This window comes from Salvelinus namaycush, chromosome 3 (genome assembly GCF_016432855.1).
Source record: "Salvelinus namaycush isolate Seneca chromosome 3, SaNama_1.0, whole genome shotgun sequence".
Taxonomy (NCBI): domain Eukaryota; kingdom Metazoa; phylum Chordata; class Actinopteri; order Salmoniformes; family Salmonidae; genus Salvelinus; species Salvelinus namaycush.
The window spans coordinates 21,935,998-21,959,499 of record NC_052309.1 but is presented as its reverse complement, the minus strand read 5'-3'; the positions used below and the strand labels follow the sequence as shown (position 1 = coordinate 21,959,499).

Below are 23,502 nucleotides of genomic sequence, written 5' to 3'. Positions count from 1 at the left end.
AACCCTTTTTTCTAAGAGTGTATAGAGGGAAGAGTGAGCTCTTAGAGCCATGACAACTTGGATCCTGCAATACAGCACTGCAGTCCTAGTGGCCTGTACAGCCACAGCAACAGCCCCACATATATCTCGGCCTGGCTCAAAACAACACACACACACACACACACACACACACAAACACAAAACCCTGAACACCAGCAAGACGCATGAAGGAGAAAGAGATATGAATTTCAATAAAGGGGAGAGGAAAGAAAACTAGAGAAGAAGCAGAAAGAGAGGGAGGAGAGAGAGGACAGGAGAGAGAGTTGAGAGAGGACAGGAGAGAGAGGACAGGAGAGAGAGGACAGGAGAGAGGACATGAGAGAGAGTTGAGAGAGGACAGGAGAGAGGACAGGAGAGAGAGTTGAGAGAGGACAGGAGAGAGAGGACAGGAGAGAGAGTTGAGAGAGGACAGGAGAGAGAGGACAGGAGAGAGAGTTGAGAGAGAACAGGAGAGAGTTGAGAGAGGACAGGAGAGGGAGGAGAGAGAGGACAGGAGAGAGAGGACAGGAGAGGGAGGAGAGAGAGGACAGGAAAGAGAGGACAGGAGAGAGGACATGAGAGAGAGTTGAGAGAGGACAGGAGAGGGAGGAGAGAGAGGACAGGAGAGGGAGGAAAGGAGAGGGAGGAGCGAGAGGACAGGAGGGGGAGGAGAGAGGACAGGAGAGGGAGGAGCGAGAGGACAGGAGAGGGAGGAGAAAGAGGACAGGAGAGAAAGGAGAGAGAGGACAGGAGAGGGAGGAGAGAGAGGACAGGAGAGGGAGGAGAGAGGACAGGAGGGAGGAGAGAGGACAGGAGAGGGAGGAAAGAGGACAGGAGAGGGAAGAGAGAGAGGACAGGAGAGGGAGGAGAGAGGACAGGAGAGGGAGGAGAGGACAGGAGATGGAGGAGCGATAGGAAAGGAGAGGGAGGAGAGAGGACAGGAGAGGGAGGAGCGAGAGGACAGAAGAGGGAGGAGAGAGAGGACAGGAGAGGGAGGAGAGGGAGGAAAGGAGAGGGAGGAGAGAGAGGACAGGAGAGGGAGGAGAGAGAGGACAGGAGAGGGAGGACAGGAGAGGGAGGAGAGAGAGGACAGGAGAGGGAGGAAAGGAGAGGGAGGAGAGAGAGGAGAGAGGACAGGAGAGGGAGGAGAGAGAGGACAGGAGAGGGAGAGAGAGGACAGGAGAGGGAAGAGAGAGGGGCAGGAGAGGGAGGAGGAGAGGACAGGAAAGGGAGGAAGAGAGGACAGGACAGGGAGGAGAGGACAGGAGAGGAGGGGGAGGAGGAGAGGACAGGAGATGGAGGAGCGATAGGAAAGGAGAGGGAGGAGAGAGGACAGGAGAGGGAGGAGCGAGAGGACAGAAGAGGGAGGAGAGAGAGGACAGGAGAGGGAGGAGAGGGAGGAAAGGAGAGGGGGGAGAGAGAGGACAGGAGAGGGAGGAGAGAGAGGACAGGAGAGGGAGGACAGGAGAGGGAGGAGAGAGAGGACAGGAGAGGGAGGAAAGGAGAGGGAGGAGAGAGAGGAGAGAGGACAGGAGAGGGAGGAGAGAGAGGACAGGAGAGGGAGAGAGAGGACAGGAGAGGGAAGAGAGAGGGACATGAGAGGGAGGAGAGAGAGGACAGGAGAGGGAGGAGAGAGAGGACAGGAAAGGAAGGAGAGGGATGACAGGAGAGGGAGGACAGGGAGGACAGGAGAGGGAGGAGAGAGAGGACAGGAGAGGGAGGAGAGAGAGGACAGGAGAGGGAGGAGAGAGAGGACAGGAGAGGGAGGAGAGAGGACAGGAGAGGGAGGAGAGAGAGGACAGGAGAGGGAGGAGAAAGAGGACGGGAGGGAGGAGAGAGAGAGAGGAAAGGAGAGGGAGGAGCGAGAGGACAGAAGAGGGAGGAGAGAGAGGACAGGAGAGGGAGGAGAGGGAGGAAAGGAGAGGGAGGAGAGAGAGGACAGGAGAGGGAGGAGAGAGAGGACAGGAGAGGGAGGACAGGAGAGGGAGGAGAGAGAGGACAGGAGAGGGAGGAAAGGAGAGGGAGGAGCGAGAGGACAGGAGAGGGAGGAGAGAGGACAGGAGGGGAGGAGAGAGAGGACAGGAGGGGAGGAGAGAGAGGACAGGAGGGGAGGAGAGAGGACAGGAGAGGGAGGAGAGAGAGGACAGGAGAGGGAGAGAGAGGACAGGAGAGGGAAGAGAGAGAGGACAGGAGAGGGAGGAGAGGGATGACAGGAGAGGGATGAGAGGAAGGACAGGAGAGGGAGGAGAGAGAGGACAGGAGAGGGAGGAGAGAGAGGACAGGAGAGGGAGGAGAGAGAGGACAGGAGAGGGAGGAGAGAGGACAGGAGGGGAGGAGAGAGAGGACAGGAGGGGAGGAGAGAGGACAGGAGAGGGAGGAGAGAGAGGACAGGAGAGGGAGGAGAAAGAGGACAGGAGGGAGGAGAGAGAGAGAGGAAAGGAGAGGGAGGAGAGAGGAAAGGAGAGGGAGGAGAGAGAGGACAGGAGAGGGAGGAGCGAGAGGACAGGAGAGGGAGGAGCGAGAGGACAGGGGGGAGAGGAGAGAGAGGACAGGAGAAGGAGGAGAGAGAGGACAGGAGGGAGAGGAGAGAGAGGGGAGGAGATGTGCACACACACACACGCAAGCACACACACACATACAGGCCACTGAGGCTGCAGAACAAGGTCATCCGCTACGAGGGCAAGGACATAACAGGTCAGGACTACTTCATGGACAAGTCAACCAACAGTGTCTCTGAAGATCACAACACTGGAGGGCATGAGCTTCCCTCTCACCCCTCCTATTCCACATCCCCCTCCTCCCCTCCATCCTCCACGCTGCACCCACAGCCCTCTGGTAGCAGTGGCTATAATGTCAACCACTGGGTTTTCTTTATCCCATTCATTTGTTTAGTTTGGCCAATTTGGACCCTCTTGGGAATTGCCTACTGTTGGGATGATGGATTTACATGTGATGCAAATGCTCTAAAAGAGTTCCGCGTTCCCCCTCCAGCGGTTGTGTTCCTCTGAGCGGCATCACTAGGGTTCAGCCAGGGACTCAATGGCAGCTCAGCTGTTTCAGCAGGCACAGAGAGAGAGAGAGAGAGAGAGAGAGAGACAGGGAGAGAGAGAGAGAGAGCTCTTCCATGTTGTGTCAGCAGACAGCTCTGTTAAATATTACAGCAATAGGCATACCTTAAAGGTCCAATGCAGCCATTTTGACCTCGATATCAAATAATTTCTGGAAAACAATTAAGTACCTTACTGTACCTTTTCAAACAGCTCTTACACTAAAAGGGCATTATCATAATTTTCACAATTTACAGAATTATTCCAACCTCATAGAAATATATATAAAACACAGGGAAATCACGTTTTTGACTGCACTGCGCTTTTAATGTTTCAAAAGCTTAAGATTGCTTTGGCTAAAAATGACAGTGCCACAGTGCCACCATAAAACATCCCAACTCGACTGTACTAATATTTATACGTGGATGGGATGAAAATTCATACTGACTTCATACTCTATTGAGACACACAACTTCGAGGTTATTCAAAGTGTAATTTACAGGTCGAGAAATAGTTCCATATGGAGGATTTATCAAAGAATAAAAAGTCTAATCATACAACTACATATGCAATTCAAACTGTCATCCAATCAAATAATGTATCAATCTACCCAATTTAATTGACACAAAATTCTGCCCATTGTATTGACAAAAATAGGTTACAAGGATGAGAATGAGTTGCTTCTGTATAGAGGGAAGAGTGAGCTCTTAGAGCCATGACAACTTGGATCCTGCAATACAGCACTGCAGTCCTAGTGGCCTGTACAGCCACAGCAACAGCCACAGCCTCAGCTACAGCCACAGCTACAGTCATATCTACAGCCACAGCCACAGCCACAGCTACAGCCACAGCTACAGTCATATCTACAGCCACAGCTACAGCCCACAGCTACAGTCATATCTACAGCCACAGCCACAACCACAGCTACAACCACAGCCACAACCACAGCCATAGCTACAGCTACAGCCACAGCTACAGTTATATCTACAGCCACAGCTACAGTCACAGCTACAGTCATATCTACAGCTACAGCTACAACCACAGCTACAGCCCCAGCCACAGTCATATCTACAGCCATAGCTACAGCTACAGCCACAGCTACAGCCATATCTACAGCCACAGCTACAGTCATATCTACAGCCATAGCTACAGCTACAGCCACAGCTACAACCACAGCTACAGTCATATCTACAGGCACAGATACAGTCACAGCTACAGTCATATCTACAGCCACAGCTACAACCACAGTCATATCTACAGCCACAGCTACAGTCATATCTACAGCCACAGCTACAGCCACAGCCACAGTCATATCTACAGCCATAGCTACAGCTACAACCACAGCTACAGCCACAGCTACAGTCATATCTACAGCCACAGCTACAGTCAACTACAGTCATATCTACAGCCACAGCTACAACCACAGCCACAGTCATATCTACAGCCACATCTACAACCACAGCTACAGTCATATCTACAGGCACAGCTACAGTCACAGCTACAAACATATCTACAGCCATAGCTACAGCTACAACCACAGCTACAGTCATATCTACAACCACAGCTACAGCCACAGCTACAGTCATATCTACAGCCACAGCTACAACCACAGCCACAGTCATATCTACAGCAATAGCTACAACTACAACCACAGCTACAGTCACAGCTACAGTCATATCTACAGCTACAGCTACAACCACAGCTATAGTCATATCTACAGCCACAGCTACAGTCATATCTACAGCCACAGCTACAACCACAGTCATATCTACAGCCATAGCTACAGCTACAACCACAGCTACAGCCACAGCTACAGCCACAGCTACAGTCATATCTACAACCACAGCTACAGTCATATCTACAGCCACAGCTACAACCACAGTCATATCTACAGCCACAGCTACAGTCATATCTACAGCCACAGCTACAACCACAGTCATATCTACAGCCATAGCTACAGCTACACCCACAGCCACAGCTACAGTCATATCTACAGCCACAGCTACAGCCACAGCCACAGTCATATCTACAGCCATAGCTACAGCTACAACCACAGCTACAGTCATATCTACAGCCACAGCTACAGTCACAACTACAGTCATATCTACAGCCACAGCTACAACCACAGCCACAGTCATATCTACAGCCATAGCTACAGCTACAGCCACAGCTACAGCCATATCTACAGCCACAGCTACAGTCATATCTACAACCACAGCCACAGTCATATCTACAGCCATAGCTACAGCTACAGCTACAGCTACAACCACAGCTACAGTCATATCTACAGGCACAGATACAGTCACAGCTACAGTCATATCTACAGCCACAGCTACAACCACAGTCATATCTACAGCCACAGCTACAGTCATATCTACAGCCACAGCTACAACCACAGTCATATCTACAGCCATAGCTACAGCTACAGCCACAGCCACAGCCACAGCTACAGTCATATCTACAGCCACAGCCACAGTCATATCTACAGCCATAGCTACAGCTACAACCACAGCTACAGCCACAGCTACAGTCATATCTACAGCCACAGCTACAGTCACAACTACAGTCATATCTACAGCCACAGCTACAACCACAGCCACAGTCATATCTACAGCCACATCTACAACCACAGCTACAGTCATATCTACAGGCACAGATACAGTCACAGCTACAGTCATATCTACAGCTACAGCCCCAGCCACAGTCATATCTACAACCACAGCTACAGTCATATCTACAGGCACAGATACAGTCACATCTACAGCTACAGCTACAACCACAGCTACAGCCCCAGCCACAGTCATATCTACAGCCATAGCTACAGCCACAGCTACAGTCATATCTACAGCTACAGCTACAACCACAGCTACAACCACAGCTACAGTCATATCTACAGCTACAGTCACAGCTACAGTCATATCTACAGCTACAGCTACAACCACAGCTACAGTCACAGCTACAAACATATCTACAGCCATAGCTACAGCTACAACCACAGCTACAGCCACAGCTACAGTCATATCTACAGCCACAGCTGCAACCACAGCCACAGTCATATCTATAGCAATAGCTACAGCTACAACCACAGCTACAGCCACAGCTACAGTCACAGCTACAGTCATATCTACAGCTACAGCTACAACCACAGCTACAGTCATATCTACAACCACAGCTACAGTCATATCTACAGCCACAGCTACAACCACAGTCATATCTACAGCCACAGCTACAGTCATATCTACAGCCACAGCTACAACCACAGTCATATCTACAGCCATAGCTACAGCTACACCCACAGCCACAGCTACAGTCATATCTACAGCCACAGCTACAGCCACAGCCACAGTCATATCTACAGCCATAGCTACAGCTACAACCACAGCTACAGTCATATCTACAGCCACAGCTACAGTCACAACTACAGTCATATCTACAGCCACAGCTACAACCACAGCCACAGTCATATCTACAGCCATAGCTACAGCTACAGCCACAGCTACAGCCATATCTACAGCCACAGCTACAGTCATATCTACAACCACAGCCACAGTCATATCTACAGCCATAGCTACAGCTACAGCTACAGCTACAACCACAGCTACAGTCATATCTACAGGCACAGATACAGTCACAGCTACAGTCATATCTACAGCCACAGCTACAACCACAGTCATATCTACAGCCACAGCTACAGTCATATCTACAGCCACAGCTACAACCACAGTCATATCTACAGCCATAGCTACAGCTACAGCCACAGCCACAGCCACAGCTACAGTCATATCTACAGCCACAGCCACAGTCATATCTACAGCCATAGCTACAGCTACAACCACAGCTACAGCCACAGCTACAGTCATATCTACAGCCACAGCTACAGTCACAACTACAGTCATATCTACAGCCACAGCTACAACCACAGCCACAGTCATATCTACAGCCACATCTACAACCACAGCTACAGTCATATCTACAGGCACAGATACAGTCACAGCTACAGTCATATCTACAGCTACAGCCCCAGCCACAGTCATATCTACAACCACAGCTACAGTCATATCTACAGGCACAGATACAGTCACATCTACAGCTACAACCACAGCTACAGCCCCAGCCACAGTCATATCTACAGCCATAGCTACAGCCACAGCTACAGCCACAGCTACAGCTACAGCTACAACCACAGCTACAACCACAGCTACAGTCATATCTACAGCTACAGTCACAGCTACAGTCATATCTACAGCTACAGCTACAACCACAGCTACAGTCACAGCTACAAACATATCTACAGCCATAGCTACAGCTACAACCACAGCTACAGCCACAGCTACAGTCATATCTACAGCCACAGCTGCAACCACAGCCACAGTCATATCTATAGCAATAGCTACAGCTACAACCACAGCTACAGCCACAGCTACAGTCACAGCTACAGTCATATCTACAGCTACAGCTACAACCACAGCTACAGTCATATCTACAGCCACAGCTACAGCCACAGCTATAGTAATATCTACAGCCACAGCTACAACCACAGTCATATCTACAGCCATAGCTACAGCTACAGCCACAGCTACAGCCACAGTCATATCTACAGCCACAGCTACAGCCACAGCTACAGTCATATCTACAACCACAGCTACAGCCACAGCTATAGCCACAGCTACAGTCATATCTACAGCCACAGCTATAGCCACAGCCACAGTCATATTTACAGCCATAGCTACAGCTACAGCCACAGCCACAGTCATATCTACAGCCCTAGCTACAGCTACAGCCACAGCTACAGTCATATCTACAGCCACAGCTACAGCCACAGCCACAGTCATATCTACAGCCATAGCTACAGCTACAGCCACAGCCACAGTCATATCTACAGCCATAGCTACAGCCACAGCCACAGTCATATCTACAGCCATAGCTACAGCTACAGCCACAGCTACAGTTATATCTACAGCCACAGCTACAACCACAGCTACAGTCATATCTACAGCTACAGCCACAGCTACAGTCATATCTACAGCTACAGCTACAACCACAGCTACAGTCACAGCTACAAACATATCTACAGCCATAGCTACAGCTACAACCACAGCTACAGTCATATCTACAACCACAGCTACAGTCATATCTACAGCCACAGCTGCAACCACAGCCACATTCATATCTATAGCAATAGCTACAGCTACAACCACAGCCACAGCTACAGTCACAGCTACAGTCATATCTACAGCTACAGCTACAACCACAGCTACAGTCATATCTACAGCTACAACCACAGCCACAGCTACAGTCACAGCTACAGTCATATCTACAACCACAGCTATAGCCACAGCCACAGTCATATCTACAGCCATAGCTACAGCTACAGCCACAGCCACAGCCACAGTCATATCTACAGCCCTAGCTACAGCTACAGCCACAGCCACAGCTACAGTCATATCTACAGCCACAGCTACAGCCACAGCCACAGTCATATCTACAGCCATAGCTACAGCTACAGCCACAGCCACAGCCACAGTCATATCTACAGCCATAGCTACAGCTACAGCCACAGCCACAGCTACAGTCATATCTACAGCCACAGCCACAGTCATATCTACAGCCATAGCTACAGTAACAGCTACAGCCACAGCCACAGCTACAGCCACAGCCACAGCTACAGCCACAGCTACAGCCACAGCTACAGCCTACAGAAGCTTGGAGAGTGAACACATGGGCAAACTGAGATAATTGTCCACTCTTCCAAAGGAGCTCTAATAGGTCTGGCAGGCACTCAGCATTAGATCAGCCAGAAACCAGAGGAAAATCCATCCTAGGTCCTGTACATTTATCTCTGACTAACACTACGCCCCAAACATTGTTTAGCTGAAGTCCTATGGTGTAGTATTTCTTATTTACATGAGGGGAAACCACTTGGAATACAAATGGAAAGAGATAAGAGTCAAGGTCAGACATGAAGGTCACTGCAGAGAAAACATGCTAGGCAGACCATACCGCTAGGCCTTTTTAAGATTATTCAAATCTTCTCTAATGCATTCTGGATTAGAAATACAGTCCTAGCCTTTACTTCACAACTTTAATGCTGCATTTATTTTAAATGGTCGTGGGGAGCAGTGTTGTGTGTCTGGGTAGGATTGGAGCAGTAGAGATTTCTCTCTACGAAGGACTTAAATCACTTCTTGAGACAAGTGTAGCAGAAAATTGATAATTACTGGCGGCACAGCTGTGCCTAGTCATCAGGTGTGACAAATACCCATCCACCCCCCTCTCAAAAACGATCATAACAAAAGTCAAGCCCAAGACAGGGGATGACAAATATCTACTTGTTTGTTGCGTCTGTGAGATTGTTTATTGCTGTGTGTCAGAAGCAGAGAGTGCATGGCCCCTCATGCCCTCCCCTGACCGTCCCGTGCCCCAGGCCAGAGGCTCCGTGCCAGGACAGGGAGAGGCCACAGCGGGTTCAGGCCTCCAGGAATGTGGTGCTCTCTGGCCAGAGACAGACTGGGTGAGCTCTGGCCTGTCCCTGTCCCGGTAGGCTACTCTCCTCACTGCAGAACAGAACGCTGTCTCAGCTCCCAGATTCCATCTGGCTCCTCCTGTCTGTTCCCGACACTGGAACTAATCTACCCCCCACTCCATCTCCCATAATGCTGTACGAGACTGTGACGCTGGGGCCTGCTCTGCGTAATTCAGTGGCAACTTGAGGGCAAAAATAACACACTGCAGAACAGCAAGGTTATAACTATGTGTCAGCGGTGTCATAACATGTAGTTTTGCCATCATCTGAAATCTAAGTGTAGATTAACTAAAAGCGCAAATCTACCATTCGGTCAGAGTTTAATATTTTCCTAGGCAGGTGAATGGAGTTGGGGAAAGGTTGCGGTGGGGTGGGGCTGCTCCTTCAATGTGTGCGTGCATTTGTCATATAAAAAGGGGGATCTGATAGGAGCTGTGTTAGTCGTGATGAGGGGGTTGACTTGGGTGGAGGGGGACGTAGCCCTCCCTCCTGGCTGGCTGGCCTGGGTCTCCTCATTACTGTCAGTCAGCATCAGGTTTAGCAGGGCCAGGCTCCAGCAGCCCTCTGTCCTCCCTGCCCTCCTTCCCTCCCTGCTGTCCACTGCCTGCCTGCTGCCATTGATAAGTACAGAACACGGCCCTGAACCCCCCACCAAACCTAATTACCCTCGACCCACAGCAAATAGACCAGGGAGAGGAGAGGAGGGGAGAGGGGACAGCACTCAGGAGCCAGCAGCACAGTCACAGGCATGACACAGAGAGAACATGCATATTACTGTATGGCACACATAGGCTAAACACAAAGACAAGCATATTGTTAATTAAGACTAACAATGTATGCTCACTCACTCACACACACACACACACACACACACACACACACACACACACACACACACACACACACACACACACACACACACACACACACAGACAGACAGACAGACAGACAGACAGACAGACAGACAGACAGACAGACAGACAGACAGACAGACAGACAGACAGACAGACAGACAGACAGACAGACAGACAGACAGACAGACAGACAGACACACACACACACACACAGACATGATACATTGTATAATGACAATGTGTAGAAGAGAAAACAGTATCAATTACTAAGAAGTGCTCTGACCATTCAACAAACAGTCATTCATATGCCTGGGCTTTGGCCTCATTCTTGTCTGGACCAGTTTATTGAGGCCGTTCAAAGCTGGAACAGAGTAGGGTCAGGGATTTAAACACATCTCCTGACACTCTATCACATCCATTACCACAGGGAGAAAACACCTCTCTGTGTCTCCCTCCATCTGGACGGTTTGTTTGTGTCGGCTACAAACCTTTTTCGCCAGGAGGTGAGAGGGAGGTGACGATAAAGAAATCCCATCAACGGAACACTGATTGATCGACTTTTCCCTCACCCTGATCCAAGTTAACTTTGCCAGCTATCGGATTGTTTCTTGTTTTCAGTGAAAAGTCAATGCACTTCCTGTCAGTTGTAAAAACCCATTTCAGAAGTGCATTCATTTTGAGGGAAAACAGAAACACACATAGGGTATGTTTTCCATTAGAAATAGTGAGGTTGTGTTTCTGTCTGTGAATGCTTGTCTCCAGTCTCAGAGAAATGGAAAGATGACCTACTATCATCCAATGTGAAAACACGTAAGATAGAGATATACTGTACATAGAGATATGTGCTATATTAAGTATTCTGTTCTATATTTAAGCAATAAGGCCAGAGGGGGTGTGGTGTATGGCCAATATACCACGGCTAAGGTCTGTTCTTAGACAAGACGCAACGCGGAGTGCCTGGACACAGCCCTTAGCTGTGGTATATTGGCCATATACCACAAACTCCTGAGGTGCCTTATTGCTATTATTAACTGGTTACTAACGTAATTAGAGCAGTAAAAATACATTTTCGTCATACCCGTGGTACAGTATACGGTCTGATATACCACGGCTTTCAGCCAATCAGCATTCAGGGCTCGAACCACCCAGTTTATAAAAAGTATTATGTTATATATAAAATACTTTTGTCCTTCAATATTCTTTCAAACTCTGGCAGTGGTGCACGACTGAGTTTGAACAGGGAATCTAGTTCTTTTAATAAACTCATATGGACATTTAGAGTAGCTGGCAGCCATGGTTTCATATTCCCAGCAGTCAGCTGTGTCAGTTGAAATGAAAATCATTCTGAGATGATGTAGATGATACTGAAATAATCACCTAAAGACAAACAACATAACTGAGTGAGGCGTAACAGCGGATTCACCAGGTTCTGAGAGGCTGTCAAGAGTGAACAAAGCGGAGGAGATGGAAGGAGGGGTGAGAGACAGAGGGAGAAAGAGAAAAGCACCTTTAGAAAGTATTCACACCGGGGCTTCCGGTGACGCAACTTAGGAAATGGCTGCCTAGTTTTTCGTACTGCACATCGGTTGGGAATTTCCCCCCCAAATTCAAGTATTTACTCTGAGCATTATAATAACTTACGCAAAATGGAAAAGGGGAAAACAGGAAAAGGTCGTGGAGCTACAACAACAGCCCGTAACAAGACAGCAGAAGATATAATCGTCGAAGAACCCGAAATGGCTAATGCTAGCGCAAATAAGATAGCAGCAGCAAAAGAACCCTCATTTCGTGAGGTGATGAAGGAGGAATTGCGCGAGGCGCTCACAGGCTTACGAGAGGAACTTCGAGAAGATGTAAGAAAAGAACTAAATGAGTTCAAGAAGGACATTAACCAGAAACTGGAAGAAAACAAATTAGAACTTCACAGCATATCTACAAGAATGGGGGACGCAGAACAGCGCATTGGGGAAACGGACACATGGAACTTCGCAGTCAAGGAAATACTTGAACAGTCACTGAAAAGCCAACATGCACTACAGGCAAAAGTGACAGAACTCGAAGGTTTCTCACGTCGAAACAACATTAGACTTTATAACGTAGTAGAGGGCGCAGAAAAAGACTCTATGCCCAACTTCGTGGAGGGTCTATTCAAGGACATACTTGACGACGACACTGACCTGGGAATCGAGAGAGCACACCGAGCTCTGGCCTCAAAACCCCCCAGCGGCGCCCCACCAAGATCCATAGTAATACGGTTCCTAAAATTCTCAGTCAAAGAGAAAGTTTTACATGCTACCTGGAAAAAGCCTGTTAACTTCCAAGGCCAACGAGTGTTCTTTGATCATGACTACGCGGGAGAGATACTGAAAAGAAGGAAAGGATACACCCCCATTAAGAAAGCACTTAAAGAGAAGGGTATTCGCTTCCAAACACCATACCCGGCAAAAATGCGGGTATTTCTGAAAAATGGCCCGGTTACATACGAGCATGCAGACGAGGCGGCTGAGGACCTGAAGTCAAGGGGCTTCCCAGTGGAGTATACCGCCAGGAGAAAGGCGACATCACCAGCGGAAAGACTCGAGCAGGCTCTCCCATGGATCGTTGTCAACAAGCAAGGTCATGGAGAAAGAGGGAAACCATCTCGGCGAGAGGACGTTCACATCCGAGAGAGACTCAGGCATTTCCAACGGGAAGATGAAAGACACTGAATCGGATTTAACAGAATTAATAGTTACCGCAGCTGTCAAGACTTTGGGTTGTTACGGTTGACATTGCAATAGATAAAATATCTCCCCTATTTTCCCCCAATGCTGAACAAGGGTGAGTACCCAAAAGCATGTGTTCTTTATGAACACATTAAGTAGCGTCACGTTAATAACATATATATTAGCTAAGGATTAATGACACATTGACAACGGGGCGACAGAAGGGCATATCAAGGGGAGGATTCATGATATGCACGCATGACCGATATAGTTTTCACTTGTAATTAACCGATGTGTATAAGCGACGAAATAGGCGCCCTTATTATTTTCGCTTCCACCAGGTCTTGTTTGTGACTACGTCACGCATTTTCATATCTGAGCGAGGGGCCCATCCTGCGGACAGGCTCATCCCCTCAAACCCCAGAGGCAAGAGACAGTCCTCTGACATGGGAGTCCAAATACCAAAGTACTTTCCCACTTTGGTTTACTTTATTATCGTTCTTGAATTTTCGTTCATTTTTAGGTTCATGATAAGCAGGCAGATATGGTGCACAGTTTTTTTTTTTTTATATCGATGCATCATCGGGAATTTAAGGTCATAAGTCTCAATGTAAACGGACTGGGGAGTGCCATCAAGAGAAGTAAGGTAATAGCAAAGATGAAACGGGAGAGAGTTGACATACTATTCTGGCAGGAATCTCACTTATCCACACCTGAACACGAGAAACTCAAGAAAATGGGATATAGGAACACTTTTTTTTCTTCTTACAAAATGGGTAGAAGGGGAGTTGCAATCTTGATCCCAAATTCAGTTAATTTTGAGTTTATGTCAGAAATAAAAGACAAGGAGGGTAGATTTATACTTGTTAAATGTAAACTGGATAACAAGGAAGTTACATTATTTAATGTATACGCACCCCCAGGGAGTGACATGGTCTTCTATAGGAAGGTGTTTGATTTAATTGCCACAGAAACCACTGGCACTCTTATCTGTGGAGGGGATTTTAACACAATTCTAAACTCAAAATTGGACAGCACAAATCAAAATAGGAAAATGAGCCTAGTTGCCAAAAAGATCAATAGGATACTGCAGGATCTAGGACTGCTCGATGTATGGCGTGACACCCACAAGACCGATAAGGAATATACTTTTTACTCAGCCCGCCACACTGAATACTCCATGTTAGACTACTTTTTTATGTACAGTGCCGATAGACACAGGCTTAAGGATTGTAGGATCGGGCAGAGCGACTTATCAGATCATAATGGAGTTTACCTCACTCTACACCTTGATAGCAAACCAAGAAATACTACATGGAGACTTAATACAAGCATGCTGAATGATCCAGCATTCAAGGAATCAATAAAGACAGAATTGAACATCTATCTGGAGAATAATGATAATGGGGAAGTATCTCCTGCTATATTGTGGGATGCAGCTAAGGCGGTTATTAGAGGAAAAATCATAGCCACATCGTCTCTCAAGAAAAAGATTAAAGCACAGAAACTGCTGAAATTACAGGAAAACCTAAGAAACTTAGAACGATCTCATAGTCAATACAAAGACCCTCTTATATTACGAGAGATTCAAAAGGTAAAACAGGAAATTGACCAGATTTATAGAGAAGAAGTAGAGAAAAAGCTAAGGTTCCTGAAACAACGATATTATGAAGCAGGCTCAAAGGCAACCAAATTACTAGCATGGAGACTCAGGAAACAACAAGCACAGAATACCATTTTCAAAATAAAAGACCCCAAAACAAAAAAGATCACATGCAAATTAGATTAAATACAGAATGCATTTGAATCATATTACACAAATCTGTACACGCAACCAGAGATGGCAGATGCACAGACAATAGAGCACTTTTTGAACTCACTTGATCTCCCCTCAATTGGGACAGAGCAAAATGATAGACTAACTTTAGAAATATGCACCGAAGAAATTAATAAAGCAATATCTCAACAAAAAGTCAACAAGTCTCCAGGCACTGATGGCTTCCCTTCAGAATGGTTCAAGACCTTCAGAGAACAACTAACACCTCTACTTAAGGCCTGTTTTAACTGGACTCTGAGGGAGGGTGGTCTCCCACCGTCATGGAGAGAGGCCATCATATCTATAATCCCAAAAGAGGGTAAAGATAAGAAAGAATGCAGTTCATATAGACCTATTGCAATTCTTAACACAGATTATAAACTATATGCATCAATAATAGCCAAAAGAATGGAGAACATAATCCCAGAATTGATTGACGGAGATCAAACTGGTTTCATACAAAATAGGCAGACACAGGACAATATAAGGAGAACACTACATGTCATGGACCACATTACTCAGAATAAGACAAGTGCAATATTAATCAGTCTAGATGCAGAAAAAGCATTTGATTCAGTGGGATGGGATTACCTATTCCAAGTTATGGAAAGATTTGGTTTTAACAAAGAAGTGATACAGTGCATCAAAACACTGTATTCATGTCCGACCGCTAGAATAAAGATAAATGGACATTTGTCACGAACGATAAAATTAGAGCGAGGGGCAAGACAAGGCTGTAATCTTTCACCCACGCTCTTCTCCTTGTACCTCAAACCATTAGCACAGGCAATAAGACAGGACCCAACCTTAGAGGGAATAACAATAAGAGACAGTGAACATAAGATATGCATGTATGCGGATGACGTTCTGTTATTCCTTAAAGACCCAGGCTCAAGTGTACCTAGATTGATGGATGTTCTACAAACATTTGGAACATATTCAGGGTATGTGCTTAACGTACACAAGACCCAAGCCCTAGTATATAATTATACCCCACAGGAAGAGCTGAAGAAAAGGTATAACTTCACCTGGACCTCTTCATCCATTAAATATCTTGGAGTATACCTACCAAAAGATACACCCAAACTTTATTGCATGAATTACGATCACATCAACAATAAAATATATGATGACCTAGACAGGTGGAACTCACTTCCCTTAGATCTTAGTAGTAGAATTGAAACAATCAAAATGAACATCCTGCCGAGGTTATTGTATTTGTTCCAATCACTGCCCATAGAAATCCCACCTAAACAGTTTAGGGAATGGGATAAACGGATATCAAGGTTTATCTGGAACAGTAAGAGACCAAGAACTAGATATACAACATTACAATTACCAAAAAACTGTGGGGGTATGGCCTTACCAAACCTAAAAGATTATTATGTGTCAGCCCAATTGAGACCCCTGGTTTGTTGGTGCAATTCAGAATACGAATCCAAATGGAAAGACATCGAGACTACTTTGACAGAGATACCCATACAGTCAGTTTTGGGAAATAAGGACATGGTAAAAGATATATACAATAGACAAAATCAGTGGATTAATTTCTCTCTGAAGACATGGTTTAGGGTAGTTAAGCAAAATAATTTAGACAGAGAGATCAAACTGCTGAGTTGGCCCGCATACGACCCCAGCTTCATCCCTGCAACTCAGGACAGCAGATTTAAACAATGGACGCAGAAAGGCATCACATCATTCAGTACAATTATAAGGAATGGGAACCTAGATAACTTCCAGGACTTAAGTAAAAAAACATGGCTTGGATAAACAAGATTTTTACAGATACCTACAAGTCCGACACTATTTCTTAAGGGAGATAAAAGTGACTGAGCCTCGAGCACCTCCAAAATTAATCCAAGTATTCACTAACGCATACAACTTGGGGAGTAACAAAAAAACGATTTCAAATCTCTACTTGGGTATTCAATCCTCAAAGAAACATTCTACAAACTATATTAAAAAGAAATGGGAGGAGGAACTTAACATTGAAATAACTGATGAAACATGGTTGAACATATTAGAGACTCAACAAAGCTCCACCAACTCAAGGTCATGGAGAGAATTCTGTTGGAAGAATGTTATACGTTTCTTCATAACACCTAAACTGAAATCAAAACAGACTGGCTCACCACACCCTTGTTGGAGAGAATGCGGTCTATTGAGGGCGGACCACTCTCATATCTTTTGGTCCTGCCCCGCAATTGAAACTTACTGGGGAGAAATAAGATCTAACATTGGAAAAATAATGGGATTTCACATAGAACAAACATAAATTTCTTTGTATTTGGGTGAAATACCTGATAACTTACACAATAGAGAAAAGTACCTCTTGAAGGTCCTACTGGCAGCCAGTAAAAAGGCTATCACTAGGAAATGGCTACAAAAAGACCCTCCCACAGTGACACAATGGATAGACATTGTAGAAGAAATACACCACATGGAGCGTATGACCTTTGCTTTAAGAACTCAACAGGAGAGAGGTCAGGAATACTGGGAGAAATGGGTTTCATACTTGGAAAAGGTCTAATTCAAAGATGCTAATGTAACTAATATGATGATATGATGATGAAGGTATGAAGGTATGAAGTGCACTGTAACTGCCAGATCATTTTTGTTCTTTTATTTTACTTTATTTGTACTTTCTTTGTGTTCCTACAATAAAAACAAAGTAAAAAATAAAAAAAAGTATTCACACCCCTTGACTTTTTCCACATTTTGTTGTTACAGCCTGAATTTAAATTGACATTTTGTGCCACTGATCTACACACAATACCCCACAATGTCAATGTCAAAGTGGAATTTTGTTTTTATACATGTTTATAAATTAATAAAATATGAAAAGCTGAAATGTCTTGAGTCAATAAGTATTCAACCTCTTTATCATGGCAAGCCTGAAAAAGTTCAGGCGTCAAATTTGCATAATCACAATAATTTTCATGGACTAGTGGTTAACATGATTTTTGAATGACTACCTCATCTCTCTACCCCAAACATACAATTATCTGTAAGGTCCCTCAGTCGAGTAGTGAATTTCAACCACAAATTCAACCACAAAGACCAGGGTGGTTTTCCAATGCCTCGCAAAGAAGGGCACATATTGGTAGATGGGTACAAATAAAAAAAACAGACACTAAATATCCCTTTGCGCATGGTGAAGTTATTAATTCGTCACGTTTCAGGTAAGACCCAAATGCAGACTGTGTTGAAGTAACAGTGTTTATTACAGTAACAGGGGCAGGCAAACGACAGGTCAAGGCAGGCAGGGGTCGATAATCCAGAGTAGGGGCAAAGGTACAGGATGACAGGCAGGCTCAGGGACAGGCAGTGTGGTCAGGCAGGCGGGCTCAGAGTAAGGACAGGCAATGGTCAAAACCAGGAGGATGAGAAAAGAGAGACAGGAGAAAAGCAGGAGCTGAGAAACAAAACGCTGGTTGACTTGACAAACAAGACGAACTGGCAACAGAAAAACAGAGAACACAGGTATAAGTACCCAGGGGATAAAAGGGAAGATGGGCGACACCTGGAGGGGGTGGAGACAAGCACAAGGACAGGTGAAACTGATCAGGGCGTGACATAATTACGCTTTGGAAGGTGCATCAATACCCTCAGTCATTACAAAGATAAAGGTGTCCTTCCTAACTCAGTTGTCGGAGAGGAAGGAAACCGCTCAGGGATTTCATCATGGGGTCAATGTTGACTTTAAAACAGTCACAGGGTTTAATGGCTGTGATAGGAGAAAACTGAGGATGGATCAACAACATTGTAGTTACTCCACAATACTAACCTAAATGACAGTGAAAAGAAGAAAGTCTGTTCAGAAAAAAATTATTCCAAAACATGCATCCTGTTTGCAATAAGGCACTAAAAGTAAAACTGTTTATTTTTTTTATACATTATGTTTGGGGCAAATCGAACAAAACACATCACTGAGTGCCACTCTTCATATTTTCAAGCATGGTGATGTCTGCATTATGTTATGGGTATGCTCGTCATCGGCAGGACTAGGGAGTTGTTTTAGGATAAAAATAATAGCGCTAAGCAAAGGCAAAGTCCTAGAGGAAAACATGGTTCAGTCTACTTTCCACCAGACAGTGGGAGACAAATTCACCTTTCAGCAGGACAATAATGTAAAACACAAGGCCAAATATACACTGGAGTTTCTTACCAAGACAACATTGAATGTTCCTGAGTGGCGAGTTACAGTTTTGACTTAAATCTGCTTGAAAATATATGGCAAGACCTGGAAATGTCTGTCTAGCAATGATCAACAACCAACTTGACAGAGTTTGAAGAGTTTAAAAAATAATAATGGACAAATATTGTACAATCCATGTGTGCCAAGCTATTAGAGACTTACCCAGAAAGACTTACAGCTGGAATCAATGCCAAAGATGATTCTAACATGTATTGACTCAGGGGGATGATTACTTATTTAATCAAGATATATTATCCTTTTATTTTTCATTCATCGTAAATGTTTGAATTTTTCTTCCACTTTGACATTACCCAGTACTTTGTGTAGATCGTAAAAAAATAGATATATATTAATCCCAATTTGTAACACAACAAAATGTGATGTGATGTGGTGTGTGTGTGTGTGTGTGTGTGTGTGTGTGTGTGTGTGTGTGTGTGTGTGTGTGTGTGTGTGTGTGTGTGGGGGGGGGGGGGGGGGGGGGGGGGGGGGTTGGTTCTTCTATCCTTGTGGGGACCTAAAATCCCCAAAGGTCCTCACAAGGATAGTAAAACAAGGAACATTTCCCATGAGGACAAAGGCTATTTTAAGCTTAGGGGTTAGGGTTAGGGTAAGGGGTTAGTGTTTAGGGTTAGGAGTTAGGTTTAGGGTTTGGGTTACGGGTTAAGGTTAGGGTAAGGGTTATTGTAAGGGTGAGGGAAAGTAAGATTTTGAACTGAAATACATTTGAGGTCCCCCCCGAGGATAGATGAACATAACATGTGTGTCTATATGTTAGGGGAGTGGGGGGTATGTATGTATGTTAGGGGAGTGGGGGGTTCTGTCTGTACTTCACACAGCGTCACCTTGTACTTCATTAAAAACTTGGCGAGGAGTTTTCTCCCTCAGCAACACATTTGTCCCCAGCTCCAGCACTATGGGACACCTGGGAGCTTTTCTCCAGCTCAAAAAATGAAGCACACAACAAGAAAATAAAGAAAGAGAAAGAGGTGTGGGACCAGTACCAGACGAGGAAGAGGGAGAATGGGGTGTTAGAGTGAATATATTCTAGCCCTTCCAGAGAGTATCAACTCTAGCCATGCCTCCCCCTACCCTCTACACTACCAGCAGCAGCAGTCCCTCAGCAGTAGGGAGCGAGAGAGGCAGGCAGAGCACACAGCTGACACACACAGGGAAATCTGGGCCACTGCTTTGATGGTATTTATGACTGATAACCCAGATCTATTTCCACTCAGGCCTACTACGGTACGCTTAGTTAGCTGCAGACAACATTTGAAGGTTACTCCGTCTCCCTTATTAAAATCTACATATACTTTAATGCAGCACCAAATAAAACTCTGAAAACTTTGTGATTGTCAAGCCAAGTAAACAGTATTTCTCCTTTTAAGTTCATTCAGAGTCTAGCTCCCACTGTTCAATACATCCAGAACATATCTATTTGTGTACACTACAGAGAGGCTCATCTCATCAGTGTAGTCCAATGACTGCCATTGATGTGGCGACTAGTGGCTGCTAGTGAAGCCTAATGAGGCAAACAGCCGCTGGTGAGATAGCCGGGCGGGCAGGAAGGGGTTATTTAAGCTGCGCTGCTCGCCTTCTCTGAGTGGCCCAGCTCCTTCCTTTCATTTCCATAACAAGTCATCAGAGCTCATCTCCCAGCAAAGTGGCCGCAGTCCCACCGGCAATTAAAATCATGTTGGGACGCGCTATGATTGTCTGTGATTCCGCCGTGCGAAAACAACAACAACAGTGGCAGCAACGGTATCGGTAACGAAACGAGCAGCTGAGAAACCAATCTCTAGTGATGTGGGCAGCAACTATCACTTTGGTTTCTAAACACAGCAGGCAGACATCAGCCCACAGTTTTCATGTTCCTGTAAAAACACAAAGACAACAGCTCCACAAAGGAGGAGAAGAGAGAAACAGCACCTGTACTCCTCCATTCACCTCACACAGACATCACACTGTACAGATCCAAGTTTTCCATGGGGGGGTTAAAGCAATTTCCTGCAATTCGACACATTTTGTCATGGGGCTGAGAGAATAATGTCTGTTTTAAAGAGGCAATCAGCAGTTGCTACGTCCATTTTTGGACTTGTAAATTAATTATCTGTATTAATTGATTCTTGAAGAATATAACTTATCAGAACCCAAAATATAAGTTTGTTTTACACCAATGTTTGTAAACAATGCAAATGTAAACAAACAGTGTATAGCCTCATAACATGGTTAAAACTATCATTTTGATATCATGGATGGTCAGTCCTTCCATCCATTGCTCTGTCTATAAATTTGAGAGAGGTTACATTTCTCCAAGCCCATCCCTCACACTTTGTTATTCAACTTCTAATTTCCTGCAATTCAACACATTTGGCCATGGCTTATTCGGTGTTCTTATCCTATCTGAGTGACTCAAAGATTATTTAAAAAATCTATGGTGGCCCCATGCCATAACGTTCATTTTAGATTCTCCCTGACTGTCTAGTTTTTATTTTGGTCGTTGTTAGTTCTCAACGAGGATCATATGAATACATAGCTAATTTATCTTTTCCATATACTTTATACCTGGTTTTAGTCATTTAAGTTTACACTGAAAATGGTTTACCATCCCGAAAAGCATAGACTTTTTTTATGATCATATTTTTTGGAGTGGCGTCAACGATTTAGACCCGTCGCTGCTCAATGAATATAGGGGCTACACAGTCCGGCAGATCTATAGGCACAAGACAAGAGCAGATCCCTATGAGGCCAGGTAGGACGATTCTAACATAATTGGATCCCCTAGATTCATACATTGAATGGTATTGGAAACTTGGATATAGGAAACTGGCTGAATTATGATGGCAGCACTAAGACCAATGTCGGAAGTACCTGGGTAGACACATGTTAAAGTAGGCTATGTAAGACCTTCTCTACAAAATGTACAATCCCTAAGACACAGTAACACAGTACTGTTAACAAAGTATGCTACAGTGCATGATAGATGGAGGGTAGAGTGAGGTATGAGCCCATGAGGAAACCAAAGCCGATAGGTCTCTTAACATTTTTGTTCCCCAAACCAGCGCCACGGTTGCACCTGCAGCCTGCCCTAGCAGCTGCCCCAATGAACCCCATCTCTCACTGGGGACAGGCCTCTTAAACAACAGCAACAAGCAGCAAGGCTGAAGAGGAGGAGGAAGAAACAATGACATATTCAAAAACAGAGTGTTTTCTAAATGGCAACCTCAGACCCAGACTGCTTATAAAGGCCTTAAATCAATTGAACATGAAGGAGAAAGCCATGCCATGCTAATATATCTGCATTAATCCTATTGCTCTGAGATCCTTTGAAATCCACATTCTCTTAATACTACAAATAAAAACCTCTTTCTCCTCTAATGAGCTTGCCCTACAGCCTGACTAAAACATCTCAACTACAGGTTCTTCTGTACTACTGTACCAATTCTGTTGAGGTGTCATTGTTTTCTTCCATTGATATAACAAGAGCAGGAGAATGACACTGGATGTTTATAAGGTTGTGAAAAGAAAAAAAGAATGTATTTCTGAGTGATTCTGTCCTCTTACATGTTGGTCCCAGCTAAACAGAGCATATTGTCGTGAAATGTATAAAATAATAAGCACAACACCTATGCCTTCCAGTGAGGAGGTTGCTTTCCTTTTAACTGAAATCCCAAAATCTGAAGGCAAAACATATTGGTTGGTTGTTTTTGATGTGTTTTAGATGTTCAGGGACAAGCCGAGGAAGAGAAAAGGTTAAAGCGACAAATAGGCAAACGAGGGAGTGAAAAAAAGGACTGCTGGTAGTTTCTCAACCATATGCCCATACCCTTAACACACCATGTGCTCTGGCTTTGAAAGCTTTCACTGCCAATTCCCCATTTGAAACCAGAACCGCTCAGTAACAACACCTCCCTGTGAGCCGGTGGGAAGGAGAAAAATACATTTTTGATCTCTACCCGTTTCAGGTCTAAAAGGTCTGATGTGAGGAGCACTACATTGGCCTAAAGGCGCTCCCCTCTACCCCAACGCCTGTCAGAGGGGATAAAGAAGACACTTCTCAACACTGCAGCTACACCATGATTACCAACACCACCTCCTCAAACAGAGTGTGTGTGTAGCACACGCAAACGACCAGTGACCGAGCCAGGATTAAGCCATTATGAAAGATGATACTCTCATCATTAACGAGTTACCTCCATGTCAAATATCACCTCTCTATTATAATTGCTTGGTTTTGGTCAAATTGGGATCAGCATAGGGGAAGTCTCCAAAGGAGACTGCTGACCATGTTTTTCTCCTTAATAGTAATACAAGCATAATCATCTCTTCTTCTATGTAATTATA

The 23,502-nt window shown here is 45.2% G+C and overlaps 1 protein-coding gene across 14 annotated transcripts in view; it reads right to left on the bottom strand.

Annotated features, from left to right (window-relative positions):
• The window catches only part of LOC120045073 (RNA-binding protein Musashi homolog 2), a 406,518-nt gene that overhangs the window by 374,562 nt on the left and 8,454 nt on the right, over positions 1 to 23,502 (bottom strand). The window lies entirely within an intron of this gene.